The sequence below is a fragment of the Passer domesticus genome, chromosome W (genome assembly GCF_036417665.1).
Source record: "Passer domesticus isolate bPasDom1 chromosome W, bPasDom1.hap1, whole genome shotgun sequence".
Taxonomy (NCBI): Eukaryota; Metazoa; Chordata; class Aves; order Passeriformes; family Passeridae; genus Passer; species Passer domesticus.
The window spans coordinates 13,075,580-13,096,950 of record NC_087511.1 but is presented as its reverse complement, the minus strand read 5'-3'; positions in this window follow the sequence as shown (position 1 = coordinate 13,096,950).

Genomic DNA, 21,371 nt, shown 5'->3' with positions numbered 1-21,371 from the left:
TCAGTTTGCAGGAGGCACTTGGCACTGTCCAACCAGCCACAGATGCCTGTGGTTGAACCTTCGGTCTGGGAGGCATCCTGATCCGAGCGGAATTTCAGCAGGCAGCCGGCCACGCCGGGCCACCGGGCCCTGGATATGAACCATGGCCTTTCCCCAGACAAACAAAACTCACCAGGGCAGGTTCCTGATGTCAGTGTGCAGGAGGCACGTGGCAATGTCTAACCAGCCACAGTTGCCTGTGGTGGTACCTTCGGTCTGGGAGGCATCCTGATTTGAGCGGAATTTCAGCAGGCAGCTGGCCACTCCTAGCCACCGGGCCCTGGATATGAACCATGGCCTTTCCCCAGAGAAACAAAACTCACCAGGCCAGGTTCCTGATGTCAGTTTGCAGGAGGCACTTGGCACTGTCCAACCAGCCACAGATGCCTGTGGTTGAACCTTCGGTCTGGGAGGCATCCTGATCCGAGCGGAATTTCAGCAGGCAGCCGGCCACGCCGGGCCACCGGGCGCTGGATATGAACCATGGCCTTTCCCCAGACAAACAAAACTCACCAGGCCAGGTTCCTGATGTCAGTTTGCAGGAGGCACTTGGCACTGTCAAACCAGCCACAGTTGCCGGTGCTGGTACCTTTGGATGGGGGTGGCATCCTTATCCGTGCCGAATTTCAGCAGGCAGCCGGCCACTCCTAGCCACCGGGCCCTGGATATGAACGATGGCCTTTCCCCTGACAAACAATACACACCAGGCCAGGTTCCTGATGTCAGTTTGCAGGAGGCACTTGGCACTGTCAAACCAGCCTCAGTTGCCTGTGGGGGCACATAGCATCTGGGAGGTATCCTGATCCGTGTGGAATTTCAGCAGGCAGCCGGCTTGTCAGGGCCACCGGGCCCTGGATATGAACCATGGCCTTTCCCGAGATAAACAAAACACACCAGGTCAGGATCCTGATGTCAGTTTGCAGGAGGCACTTGGCACTGTCAAACCAGCCACAGTTGCCGGTGCTGGTACCTTTGGATGGGGGTGGCATCCTGATCCGTGCCGATTTTCAGCAGGCAGCCGGCCACTCCTAGCCACCGGGCCCTGGATATGAACGATGGCTTTTCCCCTGAGAAACAAAACACACCAGGCCAGGTTCCTGATGGCAGTTTGCAGGAGGCGCTTGGCACTGTCAAACCAGCCACAGTTGCCTGTGGGGGCACCTTGCATCTAGGAGGTATCCTGATCCGTGCGGAATTTCAGCAGGCAGCCGGCTACTCCGGGCCACAGGGCCCTGCATATGAACCATGGCCTTTCCCCAGAGAAACAAAACTCACCAGGTCAGGATCCTGATGTCAGTTTGCAGGAGGCTCGTGGCACTGTCCAACCAGCCACAGTTGCCTGTGGGGGCACCTTGCATCTCGTCGGCATCCTGATCCGTGTGGAATTTCAGCAGGCAGCTGGCCACGCCGGGCCACGAGGCCCTGGATATGAACCATGGCCTTTCCCCAGACAAACAAAACTCGCCAGGTCAGGATCCTGATGTCAGTTTGCAGGAGGCACTTGGCACTGTCAAACCAGCCACAGTTGCCGGTGGTGGTACATTTGGATGGGGGTGGCATCCTGATCCGTGCGGAATTTCAGCAGGCAGCCGGCCACTCTGGGCCACTGGGCCCTGGACACGAACGATGGCCTTTCCCCTGACAAACAATACACACCAGGCCAGGTTCCTGATGTCAGTTTGCAGGAGGCACGTGGCACTGTCAAACCAGCCACAGTTGCCTGAAGGGGCACCTTGCCTCCGGGCGGCATCCTGATCCATGCGGAATTTCAGCAGGCAGCTGGCCACTCCTAGCCAGCGGGCCCTGGATATGAACGATGGCCTTTCCCCTGAGAAACAAAACACACCAGGCCAGGTTCCTGATGTCAGTTTGCAGGAGGCGCTTGGCACTGTCAAACCAGCCACAGTTGCCTGAAGGGGCACCTTGCATCTGGGAGGTATCCTGATCCGTGCGGAATTTCAGCAGGCAGCCGGCCACTCCGGGCCACCGGGCCCTGGATATGAACCATCGCCTTTCCCCAGAGAAACAAAACTCACCAGGCCAGGGTCCTGATGTCAGTTTGCAGGAGGCACTTGGCACTGTCCAACAAGCCACAGTTGCCTGTGGTTGTACCTTCGGTCTGGGAGGCATCCTGATTTGAGCGGAATTTCAGCAGGCAGCCGGCCACTCCTAGCCACCGGGCCCTGGATATGAACCATGGCCTTTCCCCAGAGAAACAAAACTCACCAGGCCAGGTTCCTGATGTCAGTTTGCAGGAGGCACTTGGCACTGTCCAACCAGCCACAGATGCCTGTGGTTGAACCTTCGGTCTGGGAGGCATCCTGATCCGTGTGGAATTTCAGCAGGCAGCCGGCTTCTCAGGGCCACCGGGCCCTGGATATGAACCATGGCCTTTCCCCAGACAAACAAAACACACCAGGTCAGGATCCTGATGTCAGTTTGCAGGAGTCACTAGGCACTGTCAAACCAGCCACAGTTGCCGGTGCTGGTACCTTTGGATGGGGGTGGCATCCTTATCCGTGCCGAATTTCAGCAGGCAGCCGGCCACTCCTAGCCACCGGGCCCTGGATATGAACGATGGCCTTTCCCCTGACAAACAATACACACCAGGCCAGGTTCCTGATGTCAGTTTGCAGGAGGCACTTGGCACTGTCAAACCAGCCTCTGTTGCCTGTGGGGGCACATTGCATCTGGGAGGTATCCTGATCCGAGCGGAATTTCAGCAGGCAGCCGGCCACGCCGGGCCACCAGGCCCTGGATATGAACCATGGCCTTTCCCCAGACAAACAAAACTCGCCAGGTCAGGATCCTGATGTCAGTTTGCAGGAGGCACTTGGCACTGTCAAACCAGCCACAGTTGCCGGTGGTGGTACATTTGGATGGGGGTGGCATCCTGATCCGTGCGGAATTTCAGCAGGCAGCCGGCCACTCTGGGCCACTGGGCCCTGGACACGAACATTGGCCTTTCCCCTGAGAAACAAAACACACCAGGCCAGGTTCCTGATGTCAGTTTGCAGGAGGCGCTTGGCACTGTCAAACAAGCCACAGTTGCCTGTGGGGGCACCTTGCATCTGGGAGGTATCCTGATCCGTGCGGAATTTCAGCAGGCAGCCGGCCACTCCTAGCCACCGGGCCCTGGATATGAACGATGGCCTTTCCCCTGACAAACAATACACACCAGGCCAGGTTCCTGATGTCAGTTTGCAGGAGGCACGTGGCACTGTCAAACCAGCCACAGTTGCCTGAAGGGGCACCTTGCCTCCGGGCGGCATCCTGATCCATGCGGAATTTCAGCAGGCAGCTGGCCACTCCTAGCCAGCGGGCCCTGGATATGAACGATGGCCTTTCCCCTGAGAAACAAAACACACCAGGCCAGGTTCCTGATGTCAGTTTGCAGGAGGCGCTTGGCACTGTCAAACCAGCCACAGTTGCCTGAAGGGGCACCTTGCATCTGGGAGGTATCCTGATCCGTGCGGAATTTCAGCAGGCAGCCGGCCACTCCGGGCCACCGGGCCCTGGATATGAACCATCGCCTTTCCCCAGAGAAACGAAACTCACCAGGCCAGGGTCCTGATGTCAGCTTGCAGGAGGCACTTGGCACTGTCCAACAAGCCACAGTTGCCTGTGGTTGTACCTTCGGTCTGGGAGGCATCCTGATTTGAGCGGAATTTCAGCAGGCAGCCGGCCACTCCTAGCCACCGGGCCCTGGATATGAACCATGGCCTTTCCCCAGACAAACAAAACTCACCAGGCCAGGTTCCTGATGTCAGTTTGCAGGAGGCACTTGGCACTGTCCAACCAGCCACAGATGCCTGTGGTTGAACCTTCGGTCTGGGAGGCATCCTGATTTGAGCGGAATTTCAGCAGGCAGCCGGCCACTCCTAGCCACCGGGCCCTGGATATGAACCATGGCCTTTCCCCAGACAAACAAAACTCACCAGGCCAGGTTCCTGATGTCAGTTTGCAGGAGTCACTAGGCACTGTCAAACCAGCCACAGTTGCCGGTGCTGGTACATTTGGATGGGGGTGGCATCCTTATCCGTGCCGAATTTCAGCAGGCAGCCGGCCACTCCTAGCCACCGGGCCCTGGATATGAACGATGGCCTTTCCCCTGACAAACAATACACACCAGGCCAGGTTCCTGATGTCAGTTTGCAGGAGGCACTTGGCACTGTCAAACCAGCCTCTGTTGCCTGTGGGGGCACATTGCATCTGGGAGGTATCCTGATCCGGGTGGAATTTCAGCAGGCAGCCGGATACTCAGGGCCACCGGGCCCTGGATATGAACCATGGCCTTTCCCCAGATAAACAAAACACACCAGGTCAGGATCCTGATGTCAGTTTGCAGGAGGCACTTGGCACTGTCAAACCAGCCACAGTTGCCGGTGCTGGTACCTTTGGATGGGGGTGGCTACCTGATCCGTGCCGAATTTCAGCAGGCAGCCGGCCACTCCTAGCCACCGGGCCCTGGATATGAACGATGGCTTTTCCCCTGAGAAACAAAACACACCAGGCCAGGTTCCTGATGTCAGTTTGCAGGAGGCGCTTGGCACTGTCAAACCAGCCACAGTTGCCTGTGGGGGCACCTTGCATCTGGGAGGTATCCTGATCCGTGCGGAATTTCAGCAGGCAGCCGGCCACGCCGGGCCACCGGGCCCTGGATATGAACCATGGCTTTTCCCCAGACAAACAAAACTCACCAGGGCCGGTTCCTGATGTCAGTGTTCAGGAGGCACGTGGCAATGTCAAACCAGCCACAGTTGCCTGTGGGGGCACCTTGCATCTGGGAGGTATCCTGATCCGTGCGGAATTTCAGCAGGCAGCCGGCTACTCCGGGCCACAGGGCCCTGCATATGAACCATGGCCTTTCCCCAGAGAAACAAAACTCACCAGGTCAGGATCCTGATGTCAGTTTGCAGGAGGCTCGTGGCACTGTCCAACCAGCCACAGTTGCCTGTGGTTGTACCTTCGGTCTGGGAGGCATCCTGATCCGAGCGGAATTTTAGCAGGCAGCCGGCCACTCCTAGCCACCGGGCCCTGGATATGAACCATGGCCTTTCCCCAGAGAAACGAAACTCACCAGGCCAGGTTCCTGATGTCAGTTTGCAGGAGGCACTTGGCACTGTCAAACCAGCCACAGTTGCCTGTGGTTGAACCTTCGGTCTGGGAGGCATCCTGATCCGAGCGGAATTTCAGCAGGAAGCCTGCCACGCCGGGCCACCAGGCCCTGGATATGAACCATGGCCTTTCCCCAGACAAACAAAACTCGCCAGGTCAGGTTCCTGATGTCAGTTTGCAGGAGGCACTTGGCACTGTCAAACCAGCCACAGTTGCCGGTGGTGGTACATTTGGATGGGGGTGGCATCCTGATCCGAGCGGAATTTCAGCAGGCAGCCGGCCACTCTGGGCCACTGGGCCCTGGACACGAACGTTGGCCTTTCCCCTGAGAAACAAAACACACCAGGCCAGGTTCCTGATGTCAGTTTGCAGGAGGCGCTTGGCACTGTCAAACAAGCCACAGTTGCCTGTGGGGGCACCTTGCATCTGGGAGGTATCCTGATCCGTGCGGAATTTCAGCAGGCAGCCGGCCACTCCTAGCCACCGGGCCCTGGATATGAACGATGGCCTTTCCCCTGACAAACAATACACACCAGGCCAGGTTCCTGATGTCAGTTTGCAGGAGGCAAGTGGCACTGTCAAACCAGCCACAGTTGCCTGAAGGGGCACCTTGCCTCCGGGCGGCATCCTGATCCGTGCGGAATTTCAGCAGGCAGCCGGCCACTCCGGGCCACCGGGCCCTGGATATGAACCATCGCCTTTCCCCAGAGAAACGAAACTCACCAGGCCAGGGTCCTGATGTCAGTTTGCAGGAGGCACTTGGCACTGTCCAACAAGCCACAGTTGCCTGTGGTTGTACCTTCGGTCTGGGAGGCATCCTGATTTGAGCGGAATTTCAGCAGGCAGCCGGCCACTCCTAGCCACCGGGCCCTGGATATGAACCATGGCCTTTCCCCTGAGAAACAAAACACACCAGGCCAGGTTCCTGATGTCAGTTTGCAGGAGGCACTTGGCACTGTCCAACCAGCCACAGATGCCTGTGGTTGAACCTTCGGTCTGGGAGGCATCCTGATCCGTGTGGAATTTCAGCAGGCAGCCGGCTTCTCAGGGCCACCGGGCCCTGGATATGAACCATGGCCTTTCCCCAGACAAACAAAACACACCAGGTCAGGATCCTGATGTCAGTTTGCAGGAGTCACTAGGCACTGTCAAACCAGCCACAGTTGCCGGTGCTGGTACCTTTGGATGGGGGTGGCTACCTGATCCGTGCCGAATTTCAGCAGGCAGCCGGCCACTCCTAGCCACCGGGCCCTGGATATGAACGATGGCTTTTCCCCTGAGAAACAAAACACACCAGGCCAGGTTCCTGATGTCAGTTTGCAGGAGGCGCTTGGCACTGTCAAACCAGCCACAGTTGCCTGTGGGGGCACCTTGCATCTGGGAGGTATCCTGATCCGTGGGGAATTTCAGCAGGCAGCCGGCAACGCCGGGCCACCGGGCCCTGGATATGAACCATGGCTTTTCCCCAGACAAACAAAACTCACCAGGGCCGGTTCCTGATGTCAGTGTGCAGGAGGCACGTGGCAATGTCAAACCAGCCACAGTTGCCTGTGGGGGCATCTTGCATCTGGGAGGTATCCTGATCCGTGCAGAATTTCAGCAGGCAGCTGGCCACGCCGGGCCACGAGGCCCTGGATATGAACCATGGCCTTTCCCCAGACAAACAAAACTCGCCAGGTCAGGATCCTGATGTCAGTTTGCAGGAGGCACTTGGCACTGTCAAACCAGCCACAGTTGCCGGTGGTGGTACATTTGGATGGGGGTGGCATCCTGATCCGTGCGGAATTTCAGCAGGCAGCCGGCCACTCTGGGCCACTGGGCCCTGGACACGAACGTTGGCCTTTCCCCTGAGAAACAAAACACACCAGGCCAGGTTCCTGATGTCAGTTTGCAGGAGGCGCTTGGCACTGTCAAACCAGCCACAGTTGCCTGTGGGGGCACCTTGCATCTGGGAGGTATCCTGATCCGTGCGGAATTTCAGCAGGCAGCCGGCCACGCCGGGCCACGAGGCCCTGGATATGAACCATGGCCTTTCCCCAGACAAACAAAACTGACCAGGTCAGGATCCTTATGTCAGTTTGCAGGAGGCACTTGGCACTGTCAAACCAGCCACAGTTGCCGGTGGTGGTACATTTGGATGGGGGTGGCATCCTGATCCGTGCGGAATTTCAGCAGGCAGCCGGCCACTCTGGGCCACTGGGCCCTGGACACGAACGATGGACTTTCCCCAGAGAAACAAAACTCACCAGGCCAGGTTCCTGATGTCAGTTTGCAGGAGGCACTTGGCAGTGTCAAAGCAGCCACAGTTGCCTGTGGGGGAACCTTTCAGCTGGGAGGCATCCTGATCCGTGCCGAATTTCACCAGGCAGACGGCCACTCCGGGGCACCGGGCCCTGGACATGAACGATGGCCTTTCCCCTGACAAACAATACACACCAGGCCAAGTTCCTGATGTCAGTTTGCAGGAGGCACTTGGCACTGTCAAACCAGCCTCAGTTGCCTGTAGGGGCACATTGCATCTGGGAGGTATCCTGATCCGTGTGGAATTTCAGCAGGCAGCCGGCTTCTCAGGGCCACCGGGCCCTGGATATGAACCATGGCCTTTCCCCAGACAAACAAAACACACCAGGTCAGGATCCTGATGTCAGTTTGCAGGAGGCACTTGGCACTGTCAAACCAGCCACAGTTGCCGGTGCGGGTACCTTTGGATGGGGGTGGCATCCTGATCCGTGCGGAATTTCAGCAGGCAGCCGGCCACTCCTAGCCACCGGGCCCTGGATATGAACGATGGCCTTTCCCCTGAGAAACAAAACACACCAGGCCAGGTTCCGGATGTCAGTTTGCAGGAGGCGCTTGGCACTGTCAAACCAGCCACAGTTGCCTGAAGGGGCACCTTGCATCTGGGAGGTATCCTGATCCGTGCAGAATTTCAGCAGGCAGCCGGCCACTCCGGGCCACCGGGCCCTGGATATGAACCATCGCCTTTCCCCAGAGAAACAAAACTCACCAGGCCAGAGTCCTGATGTCAGTTTGCAGGAGGCACTTGGCACTGTCCAACCAGCCACAGTTGCCTGTGGTTGTACCTTCGGTCTGGGAGGCATCCTGATTTGAGCGGAATTTCAGCAGGCAGCCGGCCACTCCTAGCCACCGGGCCCTGGATATGAACCATGGCCTTTCCCCAGACACACAAAAATCGCCAGGTCAGGATCCTGATGTCAGTTTGCAGGAGGCACTTGGCACTGTCAAACCAGCCACAGTTGCCGGTGGTGGTACATTTGGATGGGGGTGGCATCCTGATCCGTGCGGAATTTCAGCAGGCAGCCGGCCACTCTGGGCCACTGGGCCCTGGACACAAACGTTGGCCTTTCCCCTGAGAAACAAAACACACCAGGCCAGGTTCCTGATGTCAGTTTGCAGGAGGCGCTTGGCACTGTCAAACCAGCCACAGTTGCCTGTGGGGGCACCTTGCATCTGGGAGGTATCCTGATCCGTGCGGAATTTCAGCAGGCAGCTGGCCACGCCGGGCCACGAGGCCCTGGATATGAACCATGGCCTTTCCCCAGACAAACAAAACTCGCCAGGTCAGGATCCTGATGTCAGTTTGCAGGAGGCACTTGGCACTGTCAAACCAGCCACAGTTGCCGGTGGTGGTACATTTGGATGGGGGTGGCATCCTGATCCGTGCGGAATTTCAGCAGGCAGCCGGCCACTCTGGGCCACTGGGCCCTGGACACAAACGTTGGCCTTTCCCCTGAGAAACAAAACACACCAGGCCAGGTTCCTGATGTCAGTTTGCAGGAGGCGCTTGGCACTGTCAAACCAGCCACAGTTGCCTGTGGGGGCACCTTGCATCTGGGAGGTATCCTGATCCGTGCGGAATTTCAGCAGGTAGCCGGCCACGCCGGGCCACGAGGCCCTGGATATGAACCATGGCCTTTCCCCAGACAAACAAAACTGACCAGGTCAGGATCCTGATGTCAGTTTGCAGGAGGCACTTGGCACTGTCAAACCAGCCACAGTTGCCGGTGCTGGTACCTTTGGATGGGGGTGGCATCCTGATCCGTGCCGATTTTCAGCAGGCAGCCGGCCACTCCTAGCCACCGGGCCCTGGATATGAACGATGGCTTTTCCCCTGAGAAACAAAACACACCAGGCCAGGTTCCTGATGGCAGTTTGCAGGAGGCGCTTGGCACTGTCAAACCAGCCACAGTTGCCTGTTGGGGCACCTTGCATCTGGGAGGTATCCTGATCCGTGCGGAATTTCAGCAGGCAGCCGGCCACTCCGGGCCACCGGGCCCTGGATATGAACCATCGCCTTTCCCCAGAGAAACGAAACTCACCAGGCCAGGGTCCTGATGTCAGTTTGCAGGAGGCACTTGGCACTGTCCAACAAGCCACAGTTGCCTGTGGTTGTACCTTCGGTCTGGGAGGCATCCTCATTTGAGCGGAATTTCAGCAGGCAGCCGGCCACTCCTAGCCACCGGGCCCTGGATATGAACCATGGCCTTTCCCCAGACAAACAAAACTCACCAGGCCAGGTTCCTGATGTCAGTTTGCAGGAGGCACTTGGCACTGTCAAACCAGCCACAGTTGCCGGTGGTGGTACATTTGGATGGGGGTGGCATCCTGATCCGTGCGGAATTTCAGCAGGCAGCCGGCCACTCTGGGCCACTGGGCCCTGGACACAAACGTTGGCCTTTCCCCTGAGAAACAAAACACACCAGGCCAGGTTCCTGATGTCAGTTTGCAGGAGGCGCTTGGCACTGTCAAACCAGCCACAGTTGCCTGTGGGGGCACCTTGCATCTGGGAGGTATCCTGATCCGTGCGGAATTTCAGCAGGCAGCTGGCCACGCCGGGCCACGAGGCCCTGGATATGAACCATGGCCTTTCCCCAGACAAACAAAACTCGCCAGGTCAGGATCCTGATGTCAGTTTGCAGGAGGCACTTGGCACTGTCAAACCAGCCACAGTTGCCGGTGGTGGTACATTTGGATGGGGGTGGCATCCTGATCCGTGCGGAATTTCAGCAGGCAGCCGGCCACTCTGGGCCACTGGGCCCTGGACACGAACGTTGGCCTTTCCCCTGAGAAACAAAACACACCAGGCCAGGTTCCTGATGTCAGTTTGCAGGAGGCGCTTGGCACTGTCAAACCAGCCACAGTTGCCTGTGGGGGCACCTTGCATCTGGGAGGTATCCTGATCCGTGCGGAATTTCAGCAGGTAGCCGGCCACGCCGGGCCACGAGGCCCTGGATATGAACCATGGCCTTTCCCCAGACAAACAAAACTGACCAGGTCAGGATGCTGATGTCAGTTTGCAGGAGGCACTTGGCACTGTCAAACCAGCCACAGTTGCCGGTGCTGGTACCTTTGGATGGGGGTGGCATCCTGATCCGTGCCGATTTTCAGCAGGCAGCCGGCCACTCCTAGCCACCGGGCCCTGGATATGAACGATGGCTTTTCCCCTGAGAAACAAAACACACCAGGCCAGGTTCCTGATGGCAGTTTGCAGGAGGCGCTTGGCACTGTCAAACCAGCCACAGTTGCCTGTTGGGGCACCTTGCATCTGGGAGGTATCCTGATCCGTGCGGAATTTCAGCAGGCAGCCGGCCACTCCGGGCCACCGGGCCCTGGATATGAACCATCGCCTTTCCCCAGAGAAACGAAACTCACCAGGCCAGGGTCCTGATGTCAGTTTGCAGGAGGCACTTGGCACTGTCCAACAAGCCACAGTTGCCTGTGGTTGTACCTTCGGTCTGGGAGGCATCCTCATTTGAGCGGAATTTCAGCAGGCAGCCGGCCACTCCTAGCCACCGGGCCCTGGATATGAACCATGGCCTTTCCCCAGACAAACAAAACTCACCAGGCCAGGTTCCTGATGTCAGTTTGCAGGAGGCACTTGGCACTGTCCAACCAGCCACAGATGCCTGTGGTTGAACCTTAGGTCTGGGAGGCATCCTGATCCGTGTGGAATTTCAGCAGGCAGCCGGCTTCTCAGGGCCACCGGGCCCTGGATATGAACCATGGCCTTTCCCCAGACAAACAAAACACACCAGGTCAGGATCCTGATGTCAGTTTGCAGGAGTCACTAGGCACTGTCAAACCAGCCACAGTTGCCGGTGGTGGTACATTTGGATGGGGGTGGCATCCTGATCCGTGCGGAATTTCAGCAGGCAGCCGGCCACTCTGGGCCACTGGGCCCTGGACACAAACGTTGGCCTTTCCCCTGAGAAACAAAACACACCAGGCCAGGTTCCTGATGTCAGTTTGCAGGAGGCGCTTGGCACTGTCAAACCAGCCACAGTTGCCTGAAGGGGCACCTTGCATCTGGGAGGTATCCTGATCCGTGCGGAATTTCAGCAGGCAGCCGGCCACTCCGGGCCACCGGGCCCTGGATATGAACCATCGCCTTTCCCCAGAGAAACGAAACTCACCAGGCCAGGGTCCTGATGTCAGTTTGCAGGAGGCACTTGGCACTGTCCAACAAGCCACAGTTGCCTGTGGTTGTACCTTCGGTCTGGGAGGCATCCTGATTTGAGCGGAAGTTCAGCAGGCAGCCGGCCACTCCTAGCCACCGGGCCCTGGATATGAACCATGGCCTTTCCCCAGACAAACAAAACTCACCAGGCCAGGTTCCTGATGTCAGTTTGCAGGAGGCACTTGGCACTGTCCAACCAGCCACAGATGCCTGTGGTTGAACCTTCGGTCTGGGAGGCATCCTGATCCGTGTGGAATTTCAGCAGGCAGCCGGCTTCTCAGGGCCACCGGGTCCTGGATATGAACCATGGCCTTTCCCCAGACAAACAAAACACACCAGGTCAGGATCCTGATGTCAGTTTGCAGGAGTCACTAGGCACTGTCAAACCAGCCACAGTTGCCGGTGCTGGTACCTTTGGATGGGGGTGGCATCCTTATCCGTGCCGAATTTCAGCAGGCAGCCGGCCACTCCTAGCCACCGGGCCCTGGATATGAACGATGGCCTTTCCCCTGACAAACAATACACACCAGGCCAGGTTCCTGATGTCAGTTTGCAGGAGGCACTTGGCAATGTCAAACCAGCCACAGTTGCCGGGGGTGGTACATTTGGATGGGGGTGGCATCCTGATCCGTGCGGAATTTCAGCAGGCAGCCGGCCACTCTGGGCCACTGGGCCCTGGACACAAACGTTGGCCTTTCCCCTGAGAAACAAAACACACCAGGCCAGGTTCCTGATGTCAGTTTGCAGGAGGCGCTTGGCACTGTCAAACCAGCCACAGTTGCCTGTGGGGGCACCTTGCATCTGGGAGGTATCCTGATCCGTGCGGAATTTCAGCAGGCAGCTGGCCACGCCGGGCCACGAGGCCCTGGATATGAACCATGGCCTTTCCCCAGACAAACAAAACTCGCCAGGTCAGGATCCTGATGTCAGTTTGCAGGAGGCACTTGGCACTGTCAAACCAGCCACAGTTGCCGGTGGTGGTACATTTGGATGGGGGTGGCATCCTGATCCGTGCGGAATTTCAGCAGGCAGCCGGCCACTCTGGGCCACTGGGCCCTGGACACGAACGTTGGCCTTTCCCCTGAGAAACAAAACACACCAGGCCAGGTTCCTGATGTCAGTTTGCAGGAGGCGCTTGGCACTGTCAAACCAGCCACAGTTGCCTGTGGGGGCACCTTGCATCTGGGAGGTATCCTGATCCGTGCGGAATTTCAGCAGGCAGCCGGCCACGCCGGGCCACGAGGCCCTGGATATGAACCATGGCCTTTCCCCAGACAAACAAAACTGACCAGGTCAGGATCCTTATGTCAGTTTGCAGGAGGCACTTGGCACTGTCAAACCAGCCACAGTTGCCGGTGGTGGTACATTTGGATGGGGGTGGCATCCTGATCCGTGCGGAATTTCAACAGGCAGCCGGCCACTCTGGGCCACTGGGCCCTGGACACGAACGATGGACTTTCCCCAGAGAAACAAAACTCACCAGGCCAGGTTCCTGATGTCAGTTTGCAGGAGGCACTTGGCACTGTCAAACCAGCCACAGTTGCCTGTGGTTGAACCTTCGGTCTGGGAGGCATCCTGATCCGAGCGGAATTTCAGCAGGCAGCCGGCCACGCCGGGCCACCAGGCCCTGGATATGAACCATGGCCTTTCCCCAGACAAACAAAACTCGCCAGGTCAGGATCCTGATGTCAGTTTGCAGGAGGCACTTGGCACTGTCAAACCAGCCACAGTTGCCGGTGGTGGTACATTTGGATGGGGGTGGCATCCTGATCCGGGCGGAATTTCAGCAGGCAGCCGGCCACTCTGGGCCACTGGGCCCTGGACACGAACGTTGGCCTTTCCCCTGAGAAACAAAACACACCAGGCCAGGTTCCTGATGTCAGTTTGCAGGAGGCGCTTGGCACTGTCAAACAAGCCACAGTTGCCTGTGGGGGCACCTTGCATCTGGGAGGTATCCTGATCCGTGCGGAATTTCAGCAGGCAGCCGGCCACTCCTAGCCACCGGGCCCTGGATATGAACGATGGCCTTTCCCCTGACAAACAATACACACCAGGCCAGGTTCCTGATGTCAGTTTGCAGGAGGCACGTGGCACTGTCAAACCAGCCACAGTTGCCTGAAGGGGCACCTTGCCTCCGGGCGGCATCCTGATCCATGCGGAATTTCAGCAGGCAGCTGGCCACTCCTAGCCAGCGGGCCCTGGATATGAACGATGGCCTTTCCCCTGAGAAACAAAACACACCAGGCCAGGTTCCTGATGTCAGTTTGCAGGAGGCGCTTGGCACTGTCAAACCAGCCACAGTTGCCTGAAGGGGCACCTTGCATCTGGGAGGTATCCTGATCCGTGCGGAATTTCAGCAGGCAGCCGGCCACTCCGGGCCACCGGGCCCTGGATATGAACCATCGCCTTTCCCCAGAGAAACGAAACTCACCAGGCCAGGGTCCTGATGTCAGTTTGCAGGAGGCACTTGGCACTGTCCAACAAGCCACAGTTGCCTGTGGTTGTACCTTCGGTCTGGGAGGCATCCTGATTTGAGCGGAATTTCAGCAGGCAGCCGGCCACTCCTAGCCACCGGGCCCTGGATATGAACCATGGCCTTTCCCCAGACAAACAAAACTCACCAGGCCAGGTTCCTGATCTCAGTTTGCAGGAGGCACTTGGCACTGTCCAACCAGCCACAGATGCCTGTGGTTGAAACTTCGGTCTGGGAGGCATCCTGATCCGTGTGGAATTTCAGCAGGCAGCCGGCTTCTCAGGGCCACCGGGTCCTGGATATGAACCATGGCCTTTCCCCAGACAAACAAAACACACCAGGTCAGGATCCTGATGTCAGTTTGCAGGAGGCGCTTGGCACTGTCAAACCAGCCACAGTTGCTTGTGGGGGCACCTTGCATCTGGGAGGTATCCTGATCCGTGCGGAATTTCAGCAGGCAGCCGGCCACGCCGGGCCACCGGGCCCTGGATATGAACCATGGCTTTTCCCCAGACAAACAAAACTCACCAGGGCCGGTTCCTGATGTCAGTGTTCAGGAGGCACGTGGCAATGTCAAACCAGCCACAGTTGCCTGTGGGGGCACCTTGCATCTGGGAGGTATCCTGATCCGTGCGGAATTTCAGCAGGCAGCCGGCTACTCCGGGCCACAGGGCCCTGCATATGAACCATGGCCTTTCCCCAGAGAAACAAAACTCACCAGGTCAGGATCCTGATGTCAGTTTGCAGGAGGCTCGTGGCACTGTCCAACCAGCCACAGTTGCCTGTGGTTGTACCTTCGGTCTGGGAGGCATCCTGATCCGAGCGGAATTTTAGCAGGCAGCCGGCCACTCCTAGCCACCGGGCCCTGGATATGAACCATGGCCTTTCCCCAGAGAAACGAAACTCACCAGGCCAGGTTCCTGATGTCAGTTTGCAGGAGGCACTTGGCACTGTCAAACCAGCCACAGTTGCCTGTGGTTGAACCTTCGGTCTGGGAGGCATCCTGATCCGAGCGGAATTTCAGCAGGCAGCCTGCCACGCCGGGCCACCAGGCCCTGGATATGAACCATGGCCTTTCCCCAGACAAACAAAACTCGCCAGGTCAGGTTCCTGATGTCAGTTTGCAGGAGGCACTTGGCACTGTCAAACCAGCCACAGTTGCCGGTGGTGGTACATTTGGATGGGGGTGGCATCCGGATCCGAGCGGAATTTCAGCAGGCAGCCGGCCACTCTGGGCCACTGGGCCCTGGACACGAACGTTGGCCTTTCCCCTGAGAAACAAAACACACCAGGCCAGGTTCCTGATGTCAGTTTGCAGGAGGCGCTTGGCACTGTCAAACAAGCCACAGTTGCCTGTGGGGGCACCTTGCATCTGGGAGGTATCCTGATCCGTGCGGAATTTCAGCAGGCAGCCGGCCACTCCTAGCCACCGGGCCCTGGATATGAACGATGGCCTTTCCCCTGACAAACAATACACACCAGGCCAGGTTCCTGATGTCAGTTTGCAGGAGGCAAGTGGCACTGTCAAACCAGCCACAGTTGCCTGAAGGGGCACCTTGCCTCCGGGCGGCATCCTGATCCGTGCGGAATTTCAGCAGGCAGCCGGCCACTCCGGGCCACCGGGCCCTGGATATGAACCATCGCCTTTCCCCAGAGAAACGAAACTCACCAGGCCAGGGTCCTGATGTCAGTTTGCAGGAGGCACTTGGCACTGTCCAACAAGCCACAGTTGCCTGTGGTTGTACCTTCGGTCTGGGAGGCATCCTGATTTGAGCGGAATTTCAGCAGGCAGCCGGCCACTCCTAGCCACCGGGCCCTGGATATGAACCATGGCCTTTCCCCTGAGAAACAAAACACACCAGGCCAGGTTCCTGATGTCAGTTTGCAGGAGGCACTTGGCACTGTCCAACCAGCCACAGATGCCTGTGGTTGAACCTTCGGTCTGGGAGGCATCCTGATCCGTGTGGAATTTCAGCAGGCAGCCGGCTTCTCAGGGCCACCGGGCCCTGGATATGAACCATGGCCTTTCCCCAGACAAACAAAACACACCAGGTCAGGATCCTGATGTCAGTTTGCAGGAGTCACTAGGCACTGTCAAACCAGCCACAGTTGCCGGTGCTGGTACCTTTGGATGGGGGTGGCATCCTTATCCGTGCCGAATTTCAGCAGGCAGCCGGCCACTCCTAGCCACCGGGCCCTGGATATGAACGATGGCCTTTCCCCTGACAAACAATACACACCAGGCCAGGTTCCTGATGTCAGTTTGCAGGAGGCACGTGGCACTGTCAAACCAGCCTCTGTTGCCTGTGGGGGCACATTGCATCTGGGAGGTATCCTGATCCGGGTGGAATTTCAGCAGGCAGCCGGATTCTCAGGGCCACCGGGCCCTGGATATGAACCATGGCCTTTCCCCAGATAAACAAAACACACCAGGTCAGGATCCTGATGTCAGTTGGCAGGAGGCACTTGGCACTGTCAAACCAGCCACAGTTGCCGGTGCTGGTACCTTTGGATGGGGGTGGCTACCTGATCCGTGCCGAATTTCAGCAGGCAGCCGGCCACTCCTAGCCACCGGGCCCTGGATATGAACGATGGCTTTTCCCCTGAGAAACAAAACACACCAGGCCAGGTTCCTGATGTCAGTTTGCAGGAGGCGCTTGGCACTGTCAAACCAGCCACAGTTGCCTGTGGGGGCACCTTGCATCTGGGAGGTATCCTGATCCGTGCGGAATTTCAGCAGGCAGCCGGCAACGCCGGGCCACCGGGCCCTGGATATGAACCATGGCTTTTCCCCAGACAAACAAAACTCACCAGGGCCGGTTCCTGATGTCAGTGTGCAGGAGGCACGTGGCAATGTCAAACCAGCCACAGTTGCCTGTGGGGGCATCTTGCATCTGGGAGGTATCCTGATCCGTGCAGAATTTCAGCAGGCAGCTGGCCACGCCGGGCCACGAGGCCCTGGATATGAACCATGGCCTTTCCCCAGACAAACAAAAATCGCCAGGTCAGGATCCTGATGTCAGTTTGCAGGAGGCACTTGGCACTGTCAAACCAGCCACAGTTGCCGGTGGTGGTACATTTGGATGGGGGTGGCATCCTGATCCGTGCGGAATTTCAGCAGGCAGCCGGCCACTCTGGGCCACTGGGCCCTGGACACAAACGTTGGCCTTTCCCCTGAGAAACAAAACACACCAGGCCAGGTTCCTGATGTCAGTTTGCAGGAGGCGCTTGGCACTGTCAAACCAGCCACAGTTGCCTGTGGGGGCACCTTGCATCTGGGAGGTATCCTGATCCGTGCGGAATTTCAGCAGGCAGCTGGCCACGCCGGGCCACGAGGCCCTGGATATGAACCATGGCCTTTCCCCAGACAAACAAAACTCGCCAGGTCAGGATCCTGATGTCAGTTTGCAGGAGGCACTTGGCACTGTCAAACCAGCCACAGTTGCCGGTGGTGGTACATTTGGATGGGGGTGGCATCCTGATCCGTGCGGAATTTCAGCAGGCAGCCGGCCACTCTGGGCCACTGGGCCCTGGACACGAACGTTGGCCTTTCCCCTGAGAAACAAAACACACCAGGCCAGGTTCCTGATGTCAGTTTGCAGGAGGCGCTTGGCACTGTCAAACCAGCCACAGTTGCCTGTGGGGGCACCTTGCATCTGGGAGGTATCCTGATCCGTGCGGAATTTCAGCAGGCAGCCGGCCACGCCGGGCCACGAGGCCCTGGATATGAACCATGGCCTTTCCCCAGACAAACAAAACTGACCAGGTCAGGATCCTTATGTCAGTTTGCAGGAGGCACTTGGCACTGTCAAACCAGCCACAGTTGCCGGTGGTGGTACATTTGGATGGGGGTGGCATCCTGATCCGTGCGGAATTTCAGCAGGCAGCCGGCCACTCTGGGCCACTGGGCCCTGGACACGAACGATGGACTTTCCCCAGAGAAACAAAACTCACCAGGCCAGGTTCCTGATGTCAGTTTGCAGGAGGCACTTGGCAGTGTCAAAGCAGCCACAGTTGCCTGTGGGGGAACCTTTCAGCTGGGAGGCATCCTGATCCGTGCCGAATTTCACCAGGCAGACGGCCACTCCGGGGCACCGGGCCCTGGACATGAACGATGGCCTTTCCCCTGACAAACAATACACACCAGGCCAAGTTCCTGATGTCAGTTTGCAGGAGGCACTTGGCACTGTCAAACCAGCCTCAGTTGCCTGTAGGGGCACATTGCATCTGGGAGGCATCCTGATCCGTGTGGAATTTCAGCAGGCAGCCGGCTTCTCAGGGCCACCGGGCCCTGGATATGAACCATGGCCTTTCCCCAGACAAACAAAACACACCAGGTCAGGATCCTGATGTCAGTTTGCAGGAGGCACTTGGCACTGTCAAACCAGCCACAGTTGCCGGTGCGGGTACCTTTGGATGGGGGTGGCATCCTGATCCGTGCGGAATTTCAGCAGGCAGCCGGCCACTCCTAGCCACCGGGCCCTGGATATGAACGATGGCCTTTCCCCTGAGAAACAAAACACACCAGGCCAGGTTCCGGATGTCAGTTTGCAGGAGGCGCTTGGCACTGTCAAACCAGCCACAGTTGCCTGAAGGGGCACCTTGCATCTGGGAGGTATCCTGATCCGTGCAGAATTTCAGCAGGCAGCCGGCCACTCCGGGCCACCGGGCCCTGGATATGAACCATCGCCTTTCCCCAGAGAAACAAAACTCACCAGGCCAGAGTCCTGATGTCAGTTTGCAGGAGGCACTTGGCACTGTCCAACCAGCCACAGTTGCCTGTGGTTGTACCTTCGGTCTGGGAGGCATCCTGATTTGAGCGGAATTTCAGCAGGCAGCCGGCCACTCCTAGCCACCGGGCCCTGGATATGAACCATGGCCTTTCCCCAGACACACAAAAATCGCCAGGTCAGGATCCTGATGTCAGTTTGCAGGAGGCACTTGGCACTGTCAAACCAGCCACAGTTGCCGGTGGTGGTACATTTGGATGGGGGTGGCATCCTGATCCGTGCGGAATTTCAGCAGGCAGCCGGCCACTCTGGGCCACTGGGCCCTGGACACAAACGTTGGCCTTTCCCCTGAGAAACAAAACACACCAGGCCAGGTTCCTGATGTCAGTTTGCAGGAGGCGCTTGGCACTGTCAAACCAGCCACAGTTGCCTGTGGGGGCACCTTGCATCTGGGAGGTATCCTGATCCGTGCGGAATTTCAGCAGGCAGCTGGCCACGCCGGGCCACGAGGCCCTGGATATGAACCATGGCCTTTCCCCAGACAAACAAAACTCGCCAGGTCAGGATCCTGATGTCAGTTTGCAGGAGGCACTTGGCACTGTCAAACCAGCCACAGTTGCCGGTGGTGGTACATTTGGATGGGGGTGGCATCCTGATCCGTGCGGAATTTCAGCAGGCAGCCGGCCACTCTGGGCCACTGGGCCCTGGACACGAACGTTGGCCTTTCCCCTGAGAAACAAAACACACCAGGCCAGGTTCCTGATGTCAGTTTGCAGGAGGCGCTTGGCACTGTCAAACCAGCCACAGTTGCCTGTGGGGGCACCTTGCATCTGGGAGGTATCCTGATCCGTGCGGAATTTCAGCAGGTAGCCGGCCACGCCGGGCCACGAGGCCCTGGATATGAACCATGGCCTTTCCCCAGACAAACAAAACTGACCAGGTCAGGATCCTGATGTCAGTTTGCAGGAGGCACTTGGCACTGTCAAACCAGCCACAGTTGCCGGTGCTGGTACCTTTGGATGGGGGTGGCATCCTGATCCGTGCCGATTTTCAGCAGGCAGCCGGCCACTCCTAGCCACCGGGCCCTGGATATGAACGATGGCTTTTCCCCTGAGAAACAAAACACACCAGGCCAGGTTCCTGATGGCAGTTTGCAGGAGGCGCTTGGCACTGTCAAACCAGCCACAGTTGCCTGTTGGGGCACCTTGCATCTGGGAGGTATCCTGATCCGTGCGGAATTTCAGCAGGCAGCCGGCCACTCCGGGCCACCGGGCCCTGGATATGAACCATCGCCTTTCCCCAGAGAAACGAAACTCACCAGGCCAGGGTCCTGATGTCAGTTTGCAGGAGGCACTTGGCACTGTCCAACAAGCCACAGTTGCCTGTGGTTGTACCTTCGGTCTGGGAGGCATCCTCATTTGAGCGGAATTTCAGCAGGCAGCCGGCCACTCCTAGCCACCGGGCCCTGGATATGAACCATGGCCTTTCCCCAGACAAACAAAACTCACCAGGCCAGGTTCCTGATGTCAGTTTGCAGGAGGCACTTGGCACTGTCCAACCAGCCACAGATGCCTGTGGTTGAACCTTAGGTCTGGGAGGCATCCTGATCCGTGTGGAATTTCAGCAGGCAGCCGGCTTCTCAGGGCCACCGGGCCCTGGATATGAACCATGGCCTTTCCCCAGACAAACAAAACACACCAGGTCAGGATCCTGATGTCAGTTTGCAGGAGTCACTAGGCACTGTCAAACCAGCCACAGTTGCCGGTGGTGGTACATTTGGATGGGGGTGGCATCCTGATCCGTGCGGAATTTCAGCAGGCAGCCGGCCACTCTGGGCCACTGGGCCCTGGACACAAACGTTGGCCTTTCCCCTGAGAAACAAAACACACCAGGCCAGGTTCCTGATGTCAGTTTGCAGGAGGCGCTTGGCACTGTCAAACCAGCCACAGTTGCCTGAAGGGGCACCTTGCATCTGGGAGGTATCCTGATCCGTGCGGAATTTCAGCAGGCAGCCGGCCACTCCGGGCCACCGGGCCCTGGATATGAACCATCGCCTTTCCCCAGAGAAACGAAACTCACCAGGCCAGGGTCCTGATGTCAGTTTGCAGGAGGCACTTGGCACTGTCCAACAAGCCACAGTTGCCTGTGGTTGTACCTTCGGTCTGGGAGGCATCCTGATTTGAGCGGAAGTTCAGCAGGCAGCCGGCCACTCCTAGCCACCGGGCCCTGGATATGAACCATGGCCTTTCCCCAGACAAACAAAACTCACCAGGCCAGGTTCCTGATGTCAGTTTGCAGGAGGCACTTGGCACTGTCCAACCAGCCACAGATGCCTGTGGTTGAACCTTCGGTCTGGGAGGCATCCTGATCCGTGTGGAATTTCAGCAGGCAGCCGGCTTCTCAGGGCCACCGGGTCCTGGATATGAACCATGGCCTTTCCCCAGACAAACAAAACACACCAGGTCAGGATCCTGATGTCAGTTTGCAGGAGTCACTAGGCACTGTCAAACCAGCCACAGTTGCCGGTGCTGGT